Source organism: Bufo gargarizans, chromosome 3 (assembly GCF_014858855.1).
Source record: "Bufo gargarizans isolate SCDJY-AF-19 chromosome 3, ASM1485885v1, whole genome shotgun sequence".
In the NCBI taxonomy this organism is placed as follows: Eukaryota; Metazoa; Chordata; class Amphibia; order Anura; family Bufonidae; genus Bufo; species Bufo gargarizans.
In genome coordinates, this window is record NC_058082.1 from 374,094,572 (window position 1) to 374,111,226 (window position 16,655).

Consider the following 16,655-nt stretch of genomic DNA (forward strand, 5'->3'; position numbering starts at 1 on the left):
ATCACACCTCCTCCATGCTTCACGGTGGGAACCAGGCATCTAGAGTCCATCCGTTCACCTTTTCTGCGTCGCACAAAGACACGGTGGTTGGAACCAAAGATCTCAAATTTGGACTCATCAGACCAAAGCACAGATTTCCACTAGTCTAATGTCCATTCCTTGTGTTCTTTAGCCCAAACAAGTCTCTTCTGCTTGTTGCCTGTCCTTAGCAGTGGTTTCCTAGCAGATATTCTACCATGAAGGCCTGATTCACACAGTCTCCTCTTAACAGTTCTTCTAGAGATGTGTCTGCTGCTAGAACTCTGTGTGGCATTGACCTGGTCTCTAATCTGAGCTGTTGTTAACCTGCGATTCTGGGGCTGGTGACTCGGATGAACTTTGCCCTCCACAGCAGAGGTGACTCTTGGTCTCCTTTTCCTGGGGCGGTCCGCATGTGAGCCAGTTTCTTTGTAGCGCTTGATGGTTTTTCCCAATTTTTCGGACTGACTGACCTTCATTTCTTAAAGTAATGATGGCCACTCGTTTTTCTTTACTTAGCTGCTTTTTTTCTTGCCATAATACAAATTCTAACAGTCTATTCAGTAGGAATATCAGCTGTGTATCCACCTGACTTCTCCACAATGCAACTGATGGTCCCAACCCCATTTATAAGGCAATAAATCCCACTTATTAAACCTGACAGGGCACACCTGTGAAGTGTAAACCATTTCAGGTGACTACCTCTTGAAGCTCATCAAGAGAATGCCAAAAGTGTGCAAAGCAGTAATCAAAGCAAAAGGTGGCTACTTTGAAGAACCTAGAATATGATATATTTTCAGCTGTTTCACACTTTTTTGTTATGTATATAATTCCACATGTGTTAATTCATAGTTTTGATGCCTTCAGTGTGAATCTACAATTTTCATAGTCATGAAAATAAAGAAAACTTTTTGAATGAGAAGGTGTGTCCAAACTTTTGGTCTGTACTGTATGTACTCTTTTGGATTTTATTGGAGAAGGGACTTACTCCGACGTTTTGGGACTGCTGCTCATTTTATATTCCTGGTATCACACAGAAATTGTATTTGTGTCTTTAAACAGTTACTTTGCGTCTGTATCACAGGCAGTTGACAGGCATCACTCTTAGAATCATTTCATACTTCACTTATTTAGTCAGTTACGGGGCCAAGCCTGTCCAAATAACTCAAGTGTGAACTCAACCTTATAGGTCAATAATAGAGTCAGGTATAAAAAACCGTGCAGTGGCCCAAGATTCTTCTATAGAGTGAAAAAGCGCACTCCTTTTACACTGTTGTCAGCTGATTCCACACAGATTTCTACAGAACCTGTTCTGTTACACACTGATACAAGAAGTGAGTAGTGGCCCCTTGACAGAGTGAAGAGGGTGTAAGCAGTAAGTTTGTGTTGACGTCACTGTTTATTTTGCCCTTCTTCTGATCCGTCATAAGAACAACCTCCAAAAAACGGATCCTGTCTTTTGAGCATCTGCCTTAAAACATAGAAACATAGAATGTGTCGGCAGATAAGAACCATTTGGCCCATCTAGTCTGCCCAATACACTGAATACTATGAATAGCCCTTGGCCCTATCTTATATGAAGAATGGTCTTATGCCTATCCCATGCATGCTTAAACTCCTTCACTGTATTTGCAGCTACCACTTCTCCAGGAAGGCTATTCCATGCATCCACTACTCTCTCAGTAAAGTAATACTTCCTGATATTACTTTTAAACTTTTGCCCCTCTAATTTAAAACTATGTCCTCTTGTAGCAATTTTTCTTCATTTTAATATTCTCTCCTCTTTTACCTTGTTGATTCCCTTTATGTATTTAAACGTTTCTATCATATCCCCTCTGTCTCGTCTTTCTTCCAAGCTATAAATGTTAAGGTCCTTTAATCTTTCCTGGTAAATTTTATCCTGCAATCCATGTACTAGTTTAGTAGCTCTTCTCTGAACTCTCTCCAAAGTATCAATATCCTTCTGGAGATATGGTCTCCAGTACTGCGCACAATACTCCAAATTAGGTCTCTATACATCCCCCCTGAGGAAGCTTACGCGAAACGTGCATTGGGGCTCATTGGATCATTATTCTGGTATTTATGGCATCAGTTATCTAATTTACTGCAATTTATTGTCCATGTACACTGTATTTCATGCACTTTGCACTTTAATAGGTATGTACTGTATTTGGCTCCAATATTTTGTCCATGGTTGGTGAGGTCATACATATATGTCCTCCACTGGGGTATTTATTTAGTATTTAGGCCCTATCCAACTTATATATATATATATATATATATATATATATATATATATATATACATTTTTTCCATGCTATACCTTGTATATTTGTGATCCCTCCACCCTGTGTGTTATCCGCCATTGTTTTGTATTGTTTGTCATTGCATTTTATTGGATTTTCCCCTTGGGGAACCATAATAAAGTTTATATATATTGCTAGTCAAGCTGTGCTTGTTTTCTCTTTTGGTGTTAGTGCTCTGTAGAGAGGCATGAGCACCTCCCTCTTTCTACAGGTAATTCCTCTCCCTATACACCCAAGCATTCTTCTAGCATTTCCTGCTGCTCTATCACATTGTCTACCTACCTTTAAGTCTTCTGAAATAATAACCCCCAAAATGCCTTTCCTCAGATACTGAGGTTAGGATTGTATTACTGATTTTATATTCTGCCTTTACACGGTAACATCAGTATTGCTAAGGCCAAAAAAATCATAAGCATATCCTGATGCTAAATAGGGACCATGTGATACAGGCCTTACGGATGCTCCAAAGAAAGGATCTGTTGTGTTTCTCATTTTTCAAAGATCAGAAGAAGGGTAAAATAAATAGTGATGTCAACAAGGCCAAACAAGGAAAATAGTGGCCTCGTCATAGAGTGGGGAGTGTGACAACTACATGAGGAGACAGTGGCCCAGTTACATTATGGGTAAGGTGACAACTGCACGAGGAGTCAACACAATGGCTTAGTCACAGAATAATGAGGTTGCAACCACATGAGGAGTCAACATAATAGTAACAGAGTGGTGAGGGTGGCAAACGCATGAGGAGTCAACATAGTGGCCCAGTCACAGAGTGGTGAGGTGGCAACCACATGGGGAGTCATGGCAAATAGCTCCCTAGCAATAAGTTTGGCTGAGATATGGCAGAGAGGAATGGCCTCCGGATACCGAGTCACATAGTCCAGTACGACAAATATGTGTTGGTGGCCCCGGACCGACTTTACCATGGGCCCCACAAGATCCATAGCAATCCTCTCAAAAGGTACCTCTATAATGGGAAGATGTACCAGTGGTCTGATCCCCCCACACAGACCTTCGTGAGAATGGGCGATGGTGCACATAGGCAGCGGCTAACTGACTACATAGTATGTCTCGATAGTAGTTGATTTTATCCTCCCTTTCAGCGGGTGTAAAAAAGGCCCCCATTTTGGAGCGGTAGCGAGGGTCTAACATGGTGGAAAGACAGTAGTTATCCCTCTACCGAATGGTGATCATACGACTGTCACTAAGGAACCAACTCAGGATGCATCTGGTCATTTGTGCAAGGGACTTGCTGCCTCCATCTCCACTGCACACTGCCACAGTGTTTTAGGGTCACCTGCCTGGTCTTCCTTATCGCCCTCTAGCTCCTCCTGCTTCTCTCCTGTCACTTATGCAGATAAACCACCCATTTCTGCATACATTGCTTGTACGTGAATGTCCTTCTCCTCCTCCTCCAGTTTAGTCCCCATAGGGCTTTGGTGGCCGTGAGATGTGGGTGCCACGTCTTCCTGTCCCCTGGGCAGTCAGATTTATCAGCATCTGCTCCGGACTGTGAAGGAGTGGAATGCCGTTGTTCATCCCGTAGTCCTGGTGACGTACAAATAAAGTGGCCTCCTCAAAGGGCCTGAGCAAATCGCAAGTGTCATGCTGAGCTGCCACTGGCTAACGTCGAAGTTACACAGGGGAGTGCTCCTGTCCTCCTTGCATCATCGAGAAATCATTTATGGCCTTCCTCTGCTCATATAGTCGGTCCAACACATGGAGAGTGGAATTCCTATGAGTGGAAACGTTGCATATCAGGCGATGTTGGGAAGTGCTATTTTGCCTTTGCAGCTCAAGGAGAGAGTGCTTTGCAGTGTAAGAGTGGCTGAAGTGCATGGACAGTTTCCTAGCCAATTTCAGGATGTCTTGCAGTTGGGTGGAAGACTTCATGAACCCCTTTACAATCAGATTAAAAACGTGCGCCATGCAGGGCGCATGAGTCATCCCTCGACCTTGACGCAGCACCAACACAATGTTCTTCCCATTGTTGGTCACCACAGTTCTGAATTTAAGTTGACGAGGAGAGAGCCAGGAATTGATTTCCTCTTAAGGGACACGGAACATTTCCTCCCTGGGGTGACTCTGTTCGCCCAGGCTAACCAAGTGCAGAATAGCGGGACACCAGGAATTGATTTCCTCTTGAGGGACGCAGAGCAGTTCCTCCCTGGGGTGACTCTGTTCGCCCAGGCTAACCAGGTGCAGAATAGTGGGATACCATTGTGCTCTGCACATGTGGTATACTGGAGTAGCACTCCAAATTGTGCCCGCAGTGGAGGGTGAGGACAAGGTGGAGGATGAGTAGGCAGAGGTGGTCATTGGCGCAGGGCTCACAACTTGAGAACGAGGAAGCGGCAGTGCCGTCACCTGGCAAAGTTGCCTTTTTGCAGAAGTATTGATGGCTTGGGACTCTCCAACTTGGCTCGGCACAAGCCATCAGTTCTCTGAAAGGCGCAGAGTCTTCCATATGGAAAGGGAAGGACTGTAGTACCAGCAACTTGGCAGGAGTACATTCAGCTTCTGCGCCATTGGATGAGTGCACGCATACTGTTGTCTTTTTGCAATTGCCTCGGTGATTGATTGCTGAGGAAACGAGTGACAAGAAGCAGGAGCATCAGGACCAGTAAATAATGGGAAGCAAACACAGCTCCCTTCTCTTGAGGTGGTGGAGCATTAACTGCAAGAGAAGGGGTGCAGGCTATTGGGTGATGCAGCAGTTGTTGTGTCAGGCTATATCATTACATTAGCGCCAAGGTTTTCCCAGGCCAGTTTACGGTGACACTACATGTGTTGACGCAAAACTATGGTGCCAACATTGGCACCCTGGCCACGCTTCACCTTCTGCCCTCAGATTCTACAAATGGCCACACTGATGTCCTCCGGCGTCTTGAAAATTCCCACACAGCCGAGAAGGGCATTTTCCCCCCCGCCAATCCATGCTGATTGCCTGCTGCCACTGACTTTGCATACCTTTGCACTGCTAGTTCTTTCCGGAAAGGTAGGCTCCTGCATAGCAGACGGTCCACCCCGAGCACGTTTGGCTCCAGTCCTCACACTGCTGCCACCCTGCTGACTCGCGGCCACGCTGCCACCCTACTTGCTCAGCAGCTGCCTTGCGCGCAAGCTGCCACCATCTTCTCCTGATGATGAAGCCCCCTCTTTACCTGGCTCCCATGTGCGATTGGCTACATCATCATCCACTTCTGTCATTGATGTCACCCTCACCAGTCTCAGGACCACGTTCCTGACCGCTCACAACACCCGCTTCGACACGACTCTCATCATCGCTACTTGCCTGCCTACTAAAAGAAGCAGCATATGGCTGGCCAGTAGCTGCTAACTGTCCTCTAGAATCTAGCGCTCGCTGTAAAGTGGAGCCGAGCCAATGGCATACAAAACTTCTCAAGAAGAAGGAACCGAAAATGAAAAAGGCTGGTTCAGGACAGGTGTGGGCACAGAGCTTGTTCCCGGGCCATGCCAACTAAGCGTCATGTCAGATGAACCCATAGACCCCTGGCTGGGGGTGTCTGATGTCACTTGGGATGAGGTAGAAGACTGAATCAACCATTCAAGTACAGCTGGGTTGCTGGTCAAAACACGACTGCTGGATAACACTGGCAGCTCTGGCCTGTCACTGCGACTGTTGCTACCACCCCCCTTCTTCTGCTGCTACTTCTGCCAGCTCCAGAAGTATTTTGGCCACTGCTCATTCCCTTAGAATGGCCTGTCACCTGACTGTCAAATATACTGTACTGTAACAGTAACTGTAAGGGTAAAAGACCTGTAGTGTCAGTCTGCAATTTCACCCCCGAAACAAGGATAAAGGAATGTTCTTATACAGTTAGGTCCATATACACTCAGCTAAAGAATTATTAGGAACACCTGTTCTATTTCTCATTAATGCGATTATCTAGTCAACCAATCACATGGCAGTTGCTTCAATGCATGTAGGGTTGTGGTCCTGGTCAAGACAATCTCCTGAACTACAAACTGAATGTCAGAATGGGAAAGAAAGGCAATTTAAGCAATTTTGAGCGTGGCATGGTTGTTGGTGCCAGACGGGCCAGTGTGAGTATATCACAATCTGCTCAGTTACTGGGATTTTCACGCACAACCATTTCTAGGGTTTACAAAGAATGATGTGAAAAGGGAAAAACATCCAGTATGCGGCAGTCCTGTGAGCGAAAATGCCTTGTTGATGCTAGAGGTCAGAGGAGAATGGGCCGACTGATTCAAGCTGATAGAAGAGCAACGTTGACTGAAATAACCACTCTTTACAACCGAGGTATGCAGCAAAGCATTTGTGAAGTAACAACACGCACAACCTTGAGGCGGATGGGCTAAAACAGCAGAAGCCCCCCCCCCCCCCCCCCGGGTACCACTCATCTCTACTACAAATAGGAAAAAGAGGCTACAATTTGCATGAGCTCACCAAAATTGGACTGTTGAAGACTGGAAAAATGGTTTCTTGAACATGACAATGAGTTTACTGTACTAAAATAGCCCCCACAGTCACCAGATCTCAACCCAATAGAGTATCTTTGGGATGTGGTGGAACGGGAGCTTCGTGCCCTGGATGTACATCCCTCAAATCTCCATCAACTGCAAGATGCTATCCTATCAATATGGGCCAACATTTCAAAAGAATGCTATCAGCACCTTGTTGAATCAATGCCACGTAGAATTAGTCTTTAACAAGTGAAATGCATGCTCTATTGCTGTGATGGCTAACCTTGGCACTCCAGCTGTGGTAAAACTACAATTCCCAAGATGCCCCCTTGCTTGGCTGCTCTCAGAACTCTATAGAAATATATGGAGCATGCTGGGAGTCGTAGTTTCACCACAACTGGAGTGCCAAGGTTAGCCATCACTGCTCTATTGGATTCAGATCAGGTGACTGACTTTGCCATTCAAGAATATTCCACTTCTTTGCTTTAATAAACTCCTCAGTTGCTTTGGCTTTATGTTTTGAGTCATTGTCTATCTGTATTGTCTATCTGTATTATGAAACGCTGACCAATCAGTTTGGCTGTATTTGGCTGTATTTGAGCACACAGTATGTCTCTAAAAACACCCAAATTCATCTGGCTGCTTCTGTCCTGTGTCACATCATCAATAAACACTAAGGACCCAGTGCCACTGGCAGTCATGCATGTCCAAGCCCTCACACTGCCTCCGCCGTGTTTTACAAATTATGTGGTATGCTTTGGATTATGAGCTATACCATGCCTTATCCATTATTTTTTCTTTCTATCATTCTGATAGAGGTTAATCTTGGTTTCATCTGTCCAAAGAATATTCTTCCAGTAGTGTGCTGGTTTTTTAAGATTTTTCTTTTTTTTTTAGCAAAGTCCAATCTAGCCTTCTTATTCTTGAGGCTTATGAGTGGCTTGCACCATGCAGTGAACCCTCTGTATTTACTTTCATGCAGTCTTCTCTTTATGGTGGATTTGGATATTGATACGCCTATATCCTGGAAAGTGTTGTTCACTCTTAGGTGTTGTGTAGGGGATTCTCTTCACCATGGTAATTATTCTGTGATCATCTACCACTGTTGTCTTCCGTGGGCATCCAGGTCTTTTTGCATTGTTGCTTTCTTTCTCGGAATGTACCAAACTGTAGATTTTGAAACTCCTACCGGTAATAGTGTAGCAATTTCTCGGATTGTTTTTTCTGTTTTCGCAGATGAAGGATGGATTGTTTCACCTGCATGGAGAGCTCCTGTGACAACATGTTTACTTCTCAGCAAAATCTTCAAAATGCAAGCACAACACCTCAAATCAACTTCAGGCCTATTATGTGCTTAATTGAGAATGAAATAATGAAGGAATTGCGCACCCCTGCCCATGAAACAACCTTTGAGTTAATTGCCGTATTACTTTTGGTCCCTTTAAAAAAGGGTCCACATGTAAAGGAGCTGAAACTGTTAAACCCTTCATCCAATTTTAATGTTGATACCCTCAAATGAAAGCTAAAAGTCTGGACTAAGGCTGCAGTAAATGATCATTTTACAAATCGAGTATTCTATCGATTATTTTTTACGATTAATCGAGTACTCTAATAAGAAAAAATGAATTAATAGACTGTTTTCCTTTATAAAAACTCATCAGACCCCCTATCATCAGTCCCCAACACCCTTTGCTCCCCCCTGTGCGATCAGCCCAAGTGCATCAGTTCCCCCCGGTGCCATCAGCTCCACTATTCCCCAGTGCCATCAGCCCCCCGTGCTATCAGCTCCGTTCCCTCAGTGCCATCAGCTCTCCCCCCATTCAGTACCATTAGCTCCACTCCCCCAGTGCCTTCAGCTCTCCCCACCCAGTGCCATCAGCTCTCTGCCTCCCCAGTGCCTTCAGCTCTCTCCCCTTGTGCCAGCAGCAGCATTTTAGAAAAAATACAATACAAAGCGCAAGGAAATTAGACTTCAGGATGAATAAAATTCAGATCGAAATCCGCTTCATCAACTTCGATTCGTTCATCTCTAGTTCCAACCAGATGCAGTACAATGTTTGTGGAACTCCACACAGTACTCCTCTGCCTGTCACTTGCCCTCATTCAGAGACAGAAACTGACTCTCAGCATAAGCCGTCCTGTCCGGCTCATCATATAGCAGGCCCAAAGAAAAGAAAAAACAGTCAACAGAAAAAAGTTTGAGGGAATTGGGTGGCAGTGAAAATGTCCACGCCTGAGGGTCCCTCTGAAGCAGGGAGATAATAATGCCCACCTTGTGAACTTTTGACCCTGATGAGTGAGGTCTAATATGGAAATATAATTTACAGCTCTCCCTAAAGGTGGTGAGAAATTTAGGGTCCCTGGTGAACCGATCAAGGAGGGCTCTACAGGTGAGGGACCCGGACCAATGGGGGGTGCGGACTCCTGCTGCTGAACCCTTTCTGCCAAGTCCATGACTAGCTTGGCAATACCCTCCATCTGGGATGCACAGTCAGCATAGTAGGCAGGAACACACAGACAGTGAGCCCTAACTGGAACCCAGCCCGCTTTCCCAGCCTATTTGCTGTGCATGTCTGCAACTTGGCCAAGTTCCCTGCTCTGCTAGTTGCAAGACAGACAAACACAGAGACGAACAACACAGAAAATATCGTTGTATGGGTATGGCCAGAACTAGGCGGGCAGTACAGTACAAAATTACAAGACAGAGGGTAGTCAGAAAAGCCAAGCCAACGTCGGAACCAAACTGGAATCACAGTACCAAATCACGAAATAGGGAGAGAGGTCCAAAGCAAGCCAAGGTCAATATAACTGTCATGTTCTGGGGTCCGGAACATTTCGCAGACATGACAAGACAGGTAACAGACCAGGAACCAACAGAATACTTTATTACACACGTAATAAATGAACATGAGAGTAAAGCATAAGCAGGTTAGGCAAAAGTGGTAGCACTACCACTGAACCAAGTGCACTGGTAGTCCAGAGGCCAACCCCAGAGGGCGATGATCCAGTAAGCCCTGTTCTTCACAGAGCCCCTGGTGGGGATAACCTTGGCTAAGAGCTCACTGGTCGCACCTCCAAGATGGTCCTGGTACACTTGGCCACTACCTGCTGAGAACCACACTGGTGCAAGCACTAGTGGAAACAGACAACAACAGAAGGACTGGAACCCAAACAAACCCAAACTCAGGACATGAATGAGACAAGACAAATGGGAACCAGCTCTCAAGTAGATGCCTGGATCCCATGCGGAACAGAAGCATAAGAGTCACAGGCAGAGCTTCCCTCTCACAAAGGCAGGACATACACAGGACAGGAACAGAAGCAGAAAGCACAGCCAGGCTATACATGAAACAGACAGGATCAGAAGCAGTGGAGCAAAAGTAGTATTTTCCGAAATACTGCCTGTACCATGAGCAACATAAGAAAGGCAGCAGGAGATTAGGGAGGTTAACAAGTGGCTCAAGAACTGGTGTAGGAAGGAGGGGTTTGGGTTCCTGGAGAACTGGGCCGACTTCTCTGTCAGCTACAGGTTCTATCGTATGGACAGGCTGCACTTCAGTGGGAAAGGGGCAGCTGTGTTGGGAGGAAAGATGGCTAGAAGGTAGGAGGAGTGTTTAAACTAGGGAGTTGGGGGAGGGTAATTACATTATAGGATGGGAACAGTTCAGAAGTAAAGGTGTAAAGGGGTAAAAAATATACATCCTCTTAATTGTATGTATTGTGGGGATTTGCTCTGGTAGACAGTATAGAGGCAAGGAACCAGGATGTAAATCAAACTTCAGTGTTTTATTCACACTCAACAAAAACATAACAGTCTTGGTGCTTGTTCACACACAGCAAAAAAACACAATGTTCACCTGGAATTCTAGGTGTCAGTTCACACCCTGCTGAATGCTCAGCCACAGAAAAGTTTACTGGCCTCTTCCAGGTGGCCTGCATGCCTGTTTACATTCTTCAGCCTTCAGCACAGAGGCTCCACAGCTTCACTGTCAGATGGCGGTAAAATCCACACAGCTGATACTGCTGGCTGAGTTTTTATATCCCAGCCAAAACCCGGATGAATCAGGATATTCTCAGTTCAGTCTTTTTTGACTGTTCAGGACGGAGATAATTTCTCAGCATGCTCCGGTTTTATCTCCGGCCAAAAATGCCAGAATGCAATTTTTTCCATAGGAATGTATTAGTGCATTCAAAATACAGCAATGCCGGATCCGTCCTTCCTGCGCAGACCGAAAAAAAAAAATACCGGATCAGTTTTTCCAGATGACACCGGAAAGACGGATCCGGCATTTCAATGCATTTGCAAGACAGGATCCTGATCAGTCTTACAAATGCCATCAGTTGGCATACGTTTTGACAGATCCGGCAGGCAGTTCCAGCGATGGAACTGCCTGCCGGATTCCTCTGCCGCAAGTGTGAAAGTGCATTTACTATGTTACTGCCAAGCTAGACATGGAACAGACAGGATCAGAAGCAGTTGAGCACTGCCAGGCTATACATGGAACTGGCAGGAACAAGACACAGAACAGGTACAAAAGATCATGCAAGGCATGGACAAGGATACAACAACAACAATGCTTTACCACAATGCTTTACTAGGTGAGTGCACTGTACAGTATTAGAATGTATTGGCTCCGGTGAGCCGAAGTTATTACTTTCTTGAAGTCTTGTGAGACTTTGGGAAATAACTTTGTAAATTAATTTCTGGTTCGGTTCCAAGGTACCAAGGTTGATTCGCTCATCTCTACTCACTAATCTCCCCCAGCGAACATGTGCCGCGGGGAGTAACAGTGAGGTTGCTCTGTTGCTAGAGACAGTGGTGCCTCGTGGGGATGTGGCCTGGCAGCGTGTCTCACTTGTCGCGGCTGCGCTGATGCCCCAGATCACGTCACTGCAGCCCGGCCAGGTAAGTTAGTGACAATTTCTTTGCCAGTCATTGCACCATTTGCCCATACAGTATAGGATTTAAGGTTCTCATTCTCACCTATGAAGCTATCGATAGTGCTGCACCCCCTTCATCTCCTCCCTTATTTATGTCTAACACCTTACCCATGCTCTTTGCTCTTCAAATGATTTATAACTAAGGTTGAGCAGACTCGTGGATGTTCAGGTTCGCCGGGTTCGGCCGAACTTTGGGTCAAAGTTCGGGTTCGGGACCCGAACTTGACCCAAACTCAAATCCGAAACCCATTGAAGTCAATGGGCTTCCGGACTTTGGGGCACTAAAATGGCTGTAAAATAGTCATAGTAAGGGCTAGAGGGCTGCAAAAGGGAGCAAAATGGGGGTAAGAGCAGAACAATTGCCAGGCAAACAAATGTGGATAGTGAAATGTCTTATTAACATAGAATATAAATAAAAAAAATCTTGGACTAGGAGGCAGAGGTCAAAGTGGAGTAGGATGTTTAGGAGGTGGTGGACGTGGTGGTAGAGGTGGAGAAGGAGTTATCCAACTCTAAATTTGGGAAGAACCCAAAACATTGGGAAATAGAAAAGAGAATGCAAAGAGAAAGTGCACTGGAGTTTAACAATGGATGGGTGCGGCCACGTTGGCTAAGGACCGCTGGCTGTGCTTGTCTGTGATCACTCCCCCTGCCATGCTAAACACACGTTCGGACAATACTCTGGCCGCAGGGCAGACCAGCACCTCCAAGGCATAAAGGGCAAGCTCAGGCCATGTGCCCAATTTGGAGACCCAGAAGTTGAATGGGGCAGACCCATCAGTCAGTACGTGTAGGCGTGTGCACACGTACTTTTCCATCATGTTGCTGAAATGTTGCCTCCTGCTAAGACATTCCATATCAGCTGGTGGTGCTGGTTGTTGTCGCATGCTGACAAAGCTTTTCCACATTTCGGCCATACTAACCCTCCCTTCTGAGGTGCTGGCAGTGCCGCAGTTGCTTTGGTGACTTCTTCCTCCTCCTCTGCCTTTCCCTTGTGCTTCCACTGAGCCCCCAGTGATAGGTGGGAATGCCATCAGCACCGCGTCTACCTGCATGTGCTTGTACTCGTGCATCTTCCGATTATGCTCCAGTGACGGAATTAAGAGCGTTGTCCTTGTAGCGGGGATCCAGCAGGGTGGCCACCCAGTAATTAGCACTGGTTAGAATGCGGGCAACTCAGCGGTCGTTGTGCAGGCACTCCTGCATCTAGTCGCTCATGTGTTCAAGGCTGCCCAGAGGCAATGACAAGCTGTCCTCTGTGGGAGGTGTATCGTCTGTGTCCTCTGTAACCCCCCCAGCCACGCTCCAGTGATGGCCATGAGCTGCTTTGGCTGCTATCCTACTGTGAACATGTTTCCTCCTCATCATCATCCTCTTCATCCTCCAGAACTGTGTCCTGGCTAGACAGTTGTGTAACTGGCCTCTGTTGGTGCAGGAACCCATCCTCTGAGCCACTTGTGAATGACTGGCCTGATAACCATGGAAATGACCCTTCTTCCTCCTCCTCCTCCTCTTCCTCCTGTGCCACATCCTCTTCCATCATTGCCTGAAGCACTTTTTCAAGGAGACATAGAAGTGGGATAGTAAAGCTGCGGGTGGCATCATTGGCACTGGCCATCAGGCATCAGGGGCATAGCTAGAAATGACTGGACCCCATAGCAAAAAAATTGTATGGGCCCCCCCCCCTGGATCTCCCACACCGACATAACTCTCGGACCTTGCCACCACATCCGCAGCTCCTCATGCACTTGCGACGGTTTCGCATAGGACTGAGCACAGACAGTTGGTCACTGACAATGCATTTGTGCCAGTGTAGGTAATGTATGAATCTAAATGTCTGTGTATTAAAGTAGGACTAGTCAGAACTGCCGCCCAGACTGCGGGACCACTCTAGGGGTCAAGTCCTGGGGAAAAAAAGTGTGGAAACTCACCAAAGATCCACTGCCACCCTAAGCCCCCCCCCCCCCCCCCCCCAAAAAAAATCAGTGCAACATAAACAAAAACTGGAATTTGCGCTATGTCTGTTCAGACATAATTCGTCTCTTTCATATTATAAGCTCCCCTTATATATAATTTACTTACAGTTCTGAATACTCAGGGGTGCTGGCTGGCTTGGCCTCAGGGGTGCTGGCAGGTTTGGCCTCAGGGGTGCTGGCTGGCTTGGCCTCAGGTGCTGGCTGGCTTGGCCTCAGGGGTGCTGACAGGCTTGGTCTCAGGGGTGCTGGCTGGCTTGGCCTCAGGGGTTCTGGCTGGCTTGGCCTCAGAGGTGCTGGCAGGCTTGGCCTCAGGAGTGCTGGCAGGCTTGGCCTCAGGGGTGCGGGAGACTGTGAGGCCTTTTATCTCCAAGCTGCTCCAGAATTTTTTTTTTTTTAATTATACCTCAGGTCAGACAACCAATCAGACCCCCAATGTTAATCAGACCTCAGCTAACAGCCCCAATAAGATCCCCAATGTTAATAAGACCTCAGATAACACCTCAGCTCAGACCCCAATATGAATGACCCCCAATCACATCTCAAATTAGAGCCCTATGCCTTATAGCAACCCCCAGTAGCCTTATAGTAGCCCCCAGTAGCCTCATAGCAGCCCCCAGTAGCCTCTCCACCAGCCCCCAGTGCCTCTCAATCAGCTCCCAGTGCCTCTCCCCAGCAGCCCTCCAGTGCCTCTCCTTCAGCCCCCAGTCAGTGCCTCTCACCAGCCACAGTACCCTCTCCATCAGCCCCCAGTGCCTCTCCATCAGCCCCAGAGCGCCCTCCCCTGTATTAAAATCATTGGTGGGCAGTGCACCCTCCCCTTTATTAAAATCATTGGTGGGCAGTGCGCCCCCCCAGTATTAAAATCATTGGTGGGCAGTACACCCACCCAGTATTAAAATCATTGTTGGGCAGCGCGCCCTCCCCCATCCCCAGTATTAAAATCATTGGTGGACAGTGCGCCCTCCCCCCCTACCCAGTATTAAAATTATTGGTGGGCAGTGCGCCCTCCCCCAACCCTCCCCCCAAGATTTGTGGCAGCGGAAGTTCAAATTGGAGTCCCAGCAGTGTAATGCTGGGGCTTCGATTGGTTACCATGGCAGCCAGGACGCTACTAAAGTCCTGTCTGCCATTGTCAGTTAGTCAGCAGCATACTTACATGCACTGTGGCAGCTCGATGCTCCTTCTTCCTGTAACTCGTCACAGGTCGGTGCAGCACATTGCTTATGCTTATAGCAATGATCCGCACAGACCTGAGACGAGTTACAAGAAGAAGGAGAGTCGGACGGCCACAGTGCATGGAAGTATGCTGCTGCACAGTCTCTCCAGCATGTGCAAGGTGGAGTTCCACCTTGTGGGTACATTGCATATGAGGCGGTGAGTGTGAAGGCCGTAGTTATGCTGCAGCGCAGACAGGCAATCTTCAGCAGGGTGAGAATGGCAAAAGCGCGTACAGATCGCCCCCACTTTCTGCAGTAGCTCTGACATATCGGGGTAATTTTTCAGGAACCTCTGCACCACCAAATTCAGCACATGCACCAGGCAAGGGATGTGCGTGCGTAAAACCGGCTAGGCCCAGAGCTGTTACGAGATTTCGCCTGTTATCGCACACCACCAGACCAGGCTTTAGGCTCAGTGGCACCAACCACTCATTGGTTTGTTGTTCCATGCCCGTCCACAGCTCCTGCGCTGTGTGTGGTTTTCCCCCAAACAGATGAGTTTCAAAACAGCCTGCTGTCGTTTGCCCCCTGCTGTGCTGAAGTTGATGGTGCAGGTGTCACGTTGACTGGATGAGGAGGCGGTAGAGGAGGAAGCGGAGTAGAAGGAGGAGGCAACAGGAGGAACCAGAAACGTCCTGCAATCCTCGGTTGTGGAAGGACATGAGTCAAACTGCTATCCGCCTCAGGCCCAGCTGCCACTCCATTAACCCAGTCTGCAGCTAGGGAGATAAAACGTTCCTGCCCCTGCTTACTGGTCTGCTTATCGGTGGTTATGTGGACCTTGCCACAAATGGCGTTGTGCAGTGCACAGCTGATTTTGTCTGCCACTTGGTTGTGCAGGGCAGGGATGGTTCGCCTGGAAAAGTAGTGGTGGCTGGGAACTATGTACAGAGGGACAGCCACCTCCATAAGGTGTTTAAAAGTCTCTGTCTCCACCAGACGGAATGACAGCATTTCAAAGGTCAGGAATTTTGAAATGCTGGCATTCAGGGCCAGGGATTGCTGGTGGGTAAGGGCTACTTCCTCTTTCTCTCCAGTGTTTGGGGGATGGGCAGCTGGACACTTCCATGGGACAGTGTGGACATGCTGGGTGACGGTGGTGGAGGTAGTGTTGTTGCTGCCACATGATCTGTTTGCAGGGTGGCATGTGCCACTGTCACTCCAGGGGGGGATGAAGAGGCCGATACTGCAGCAGAAGAGGGAGCAGGAGGAGCCTGAGATCTTTCGTGTTTTTTGAGGTGTTTACTCCACTGCAGCTCGTGCTTTGCATTTATATTCCTGGTCATGCAGGTGGTGCTCAAGTTTAGAACATTTATGCCTTGCTTCAGGCTCACAGCGTGCAAACCACTCGCGTCTTGTCGTCAGAACATTGTCTGAAGCACTGCCACGCCAGGGAACTCCTTGGCGCTGGCTTTGGTGTGCTCAGTCCCTGAGTGCGGTGGAGAGTAGCAGGCGTACTGACTAGGGGATGGCCATTCTTCTTTTGCACCCTCTTTTGCTGTGCGGCTGGCGCTGTGTGACCAACACCTCTTCCTCCGATCTGCACACGTCACTCGCATGACCATGATTCCATGTGAGGTCTAGGACCTCATCATCCTCCACATCACAATACAATCGGTTTATGTCACCCACCGAACTAACAGATGGATTAACTATTATATTTTTGTGTCAGGGGTACAAAGATTGTGTATTGCAACCGCAAAAAAAAAAAGCTATAGATTACCCACAGAATTAACAGCAAGATTAATTAT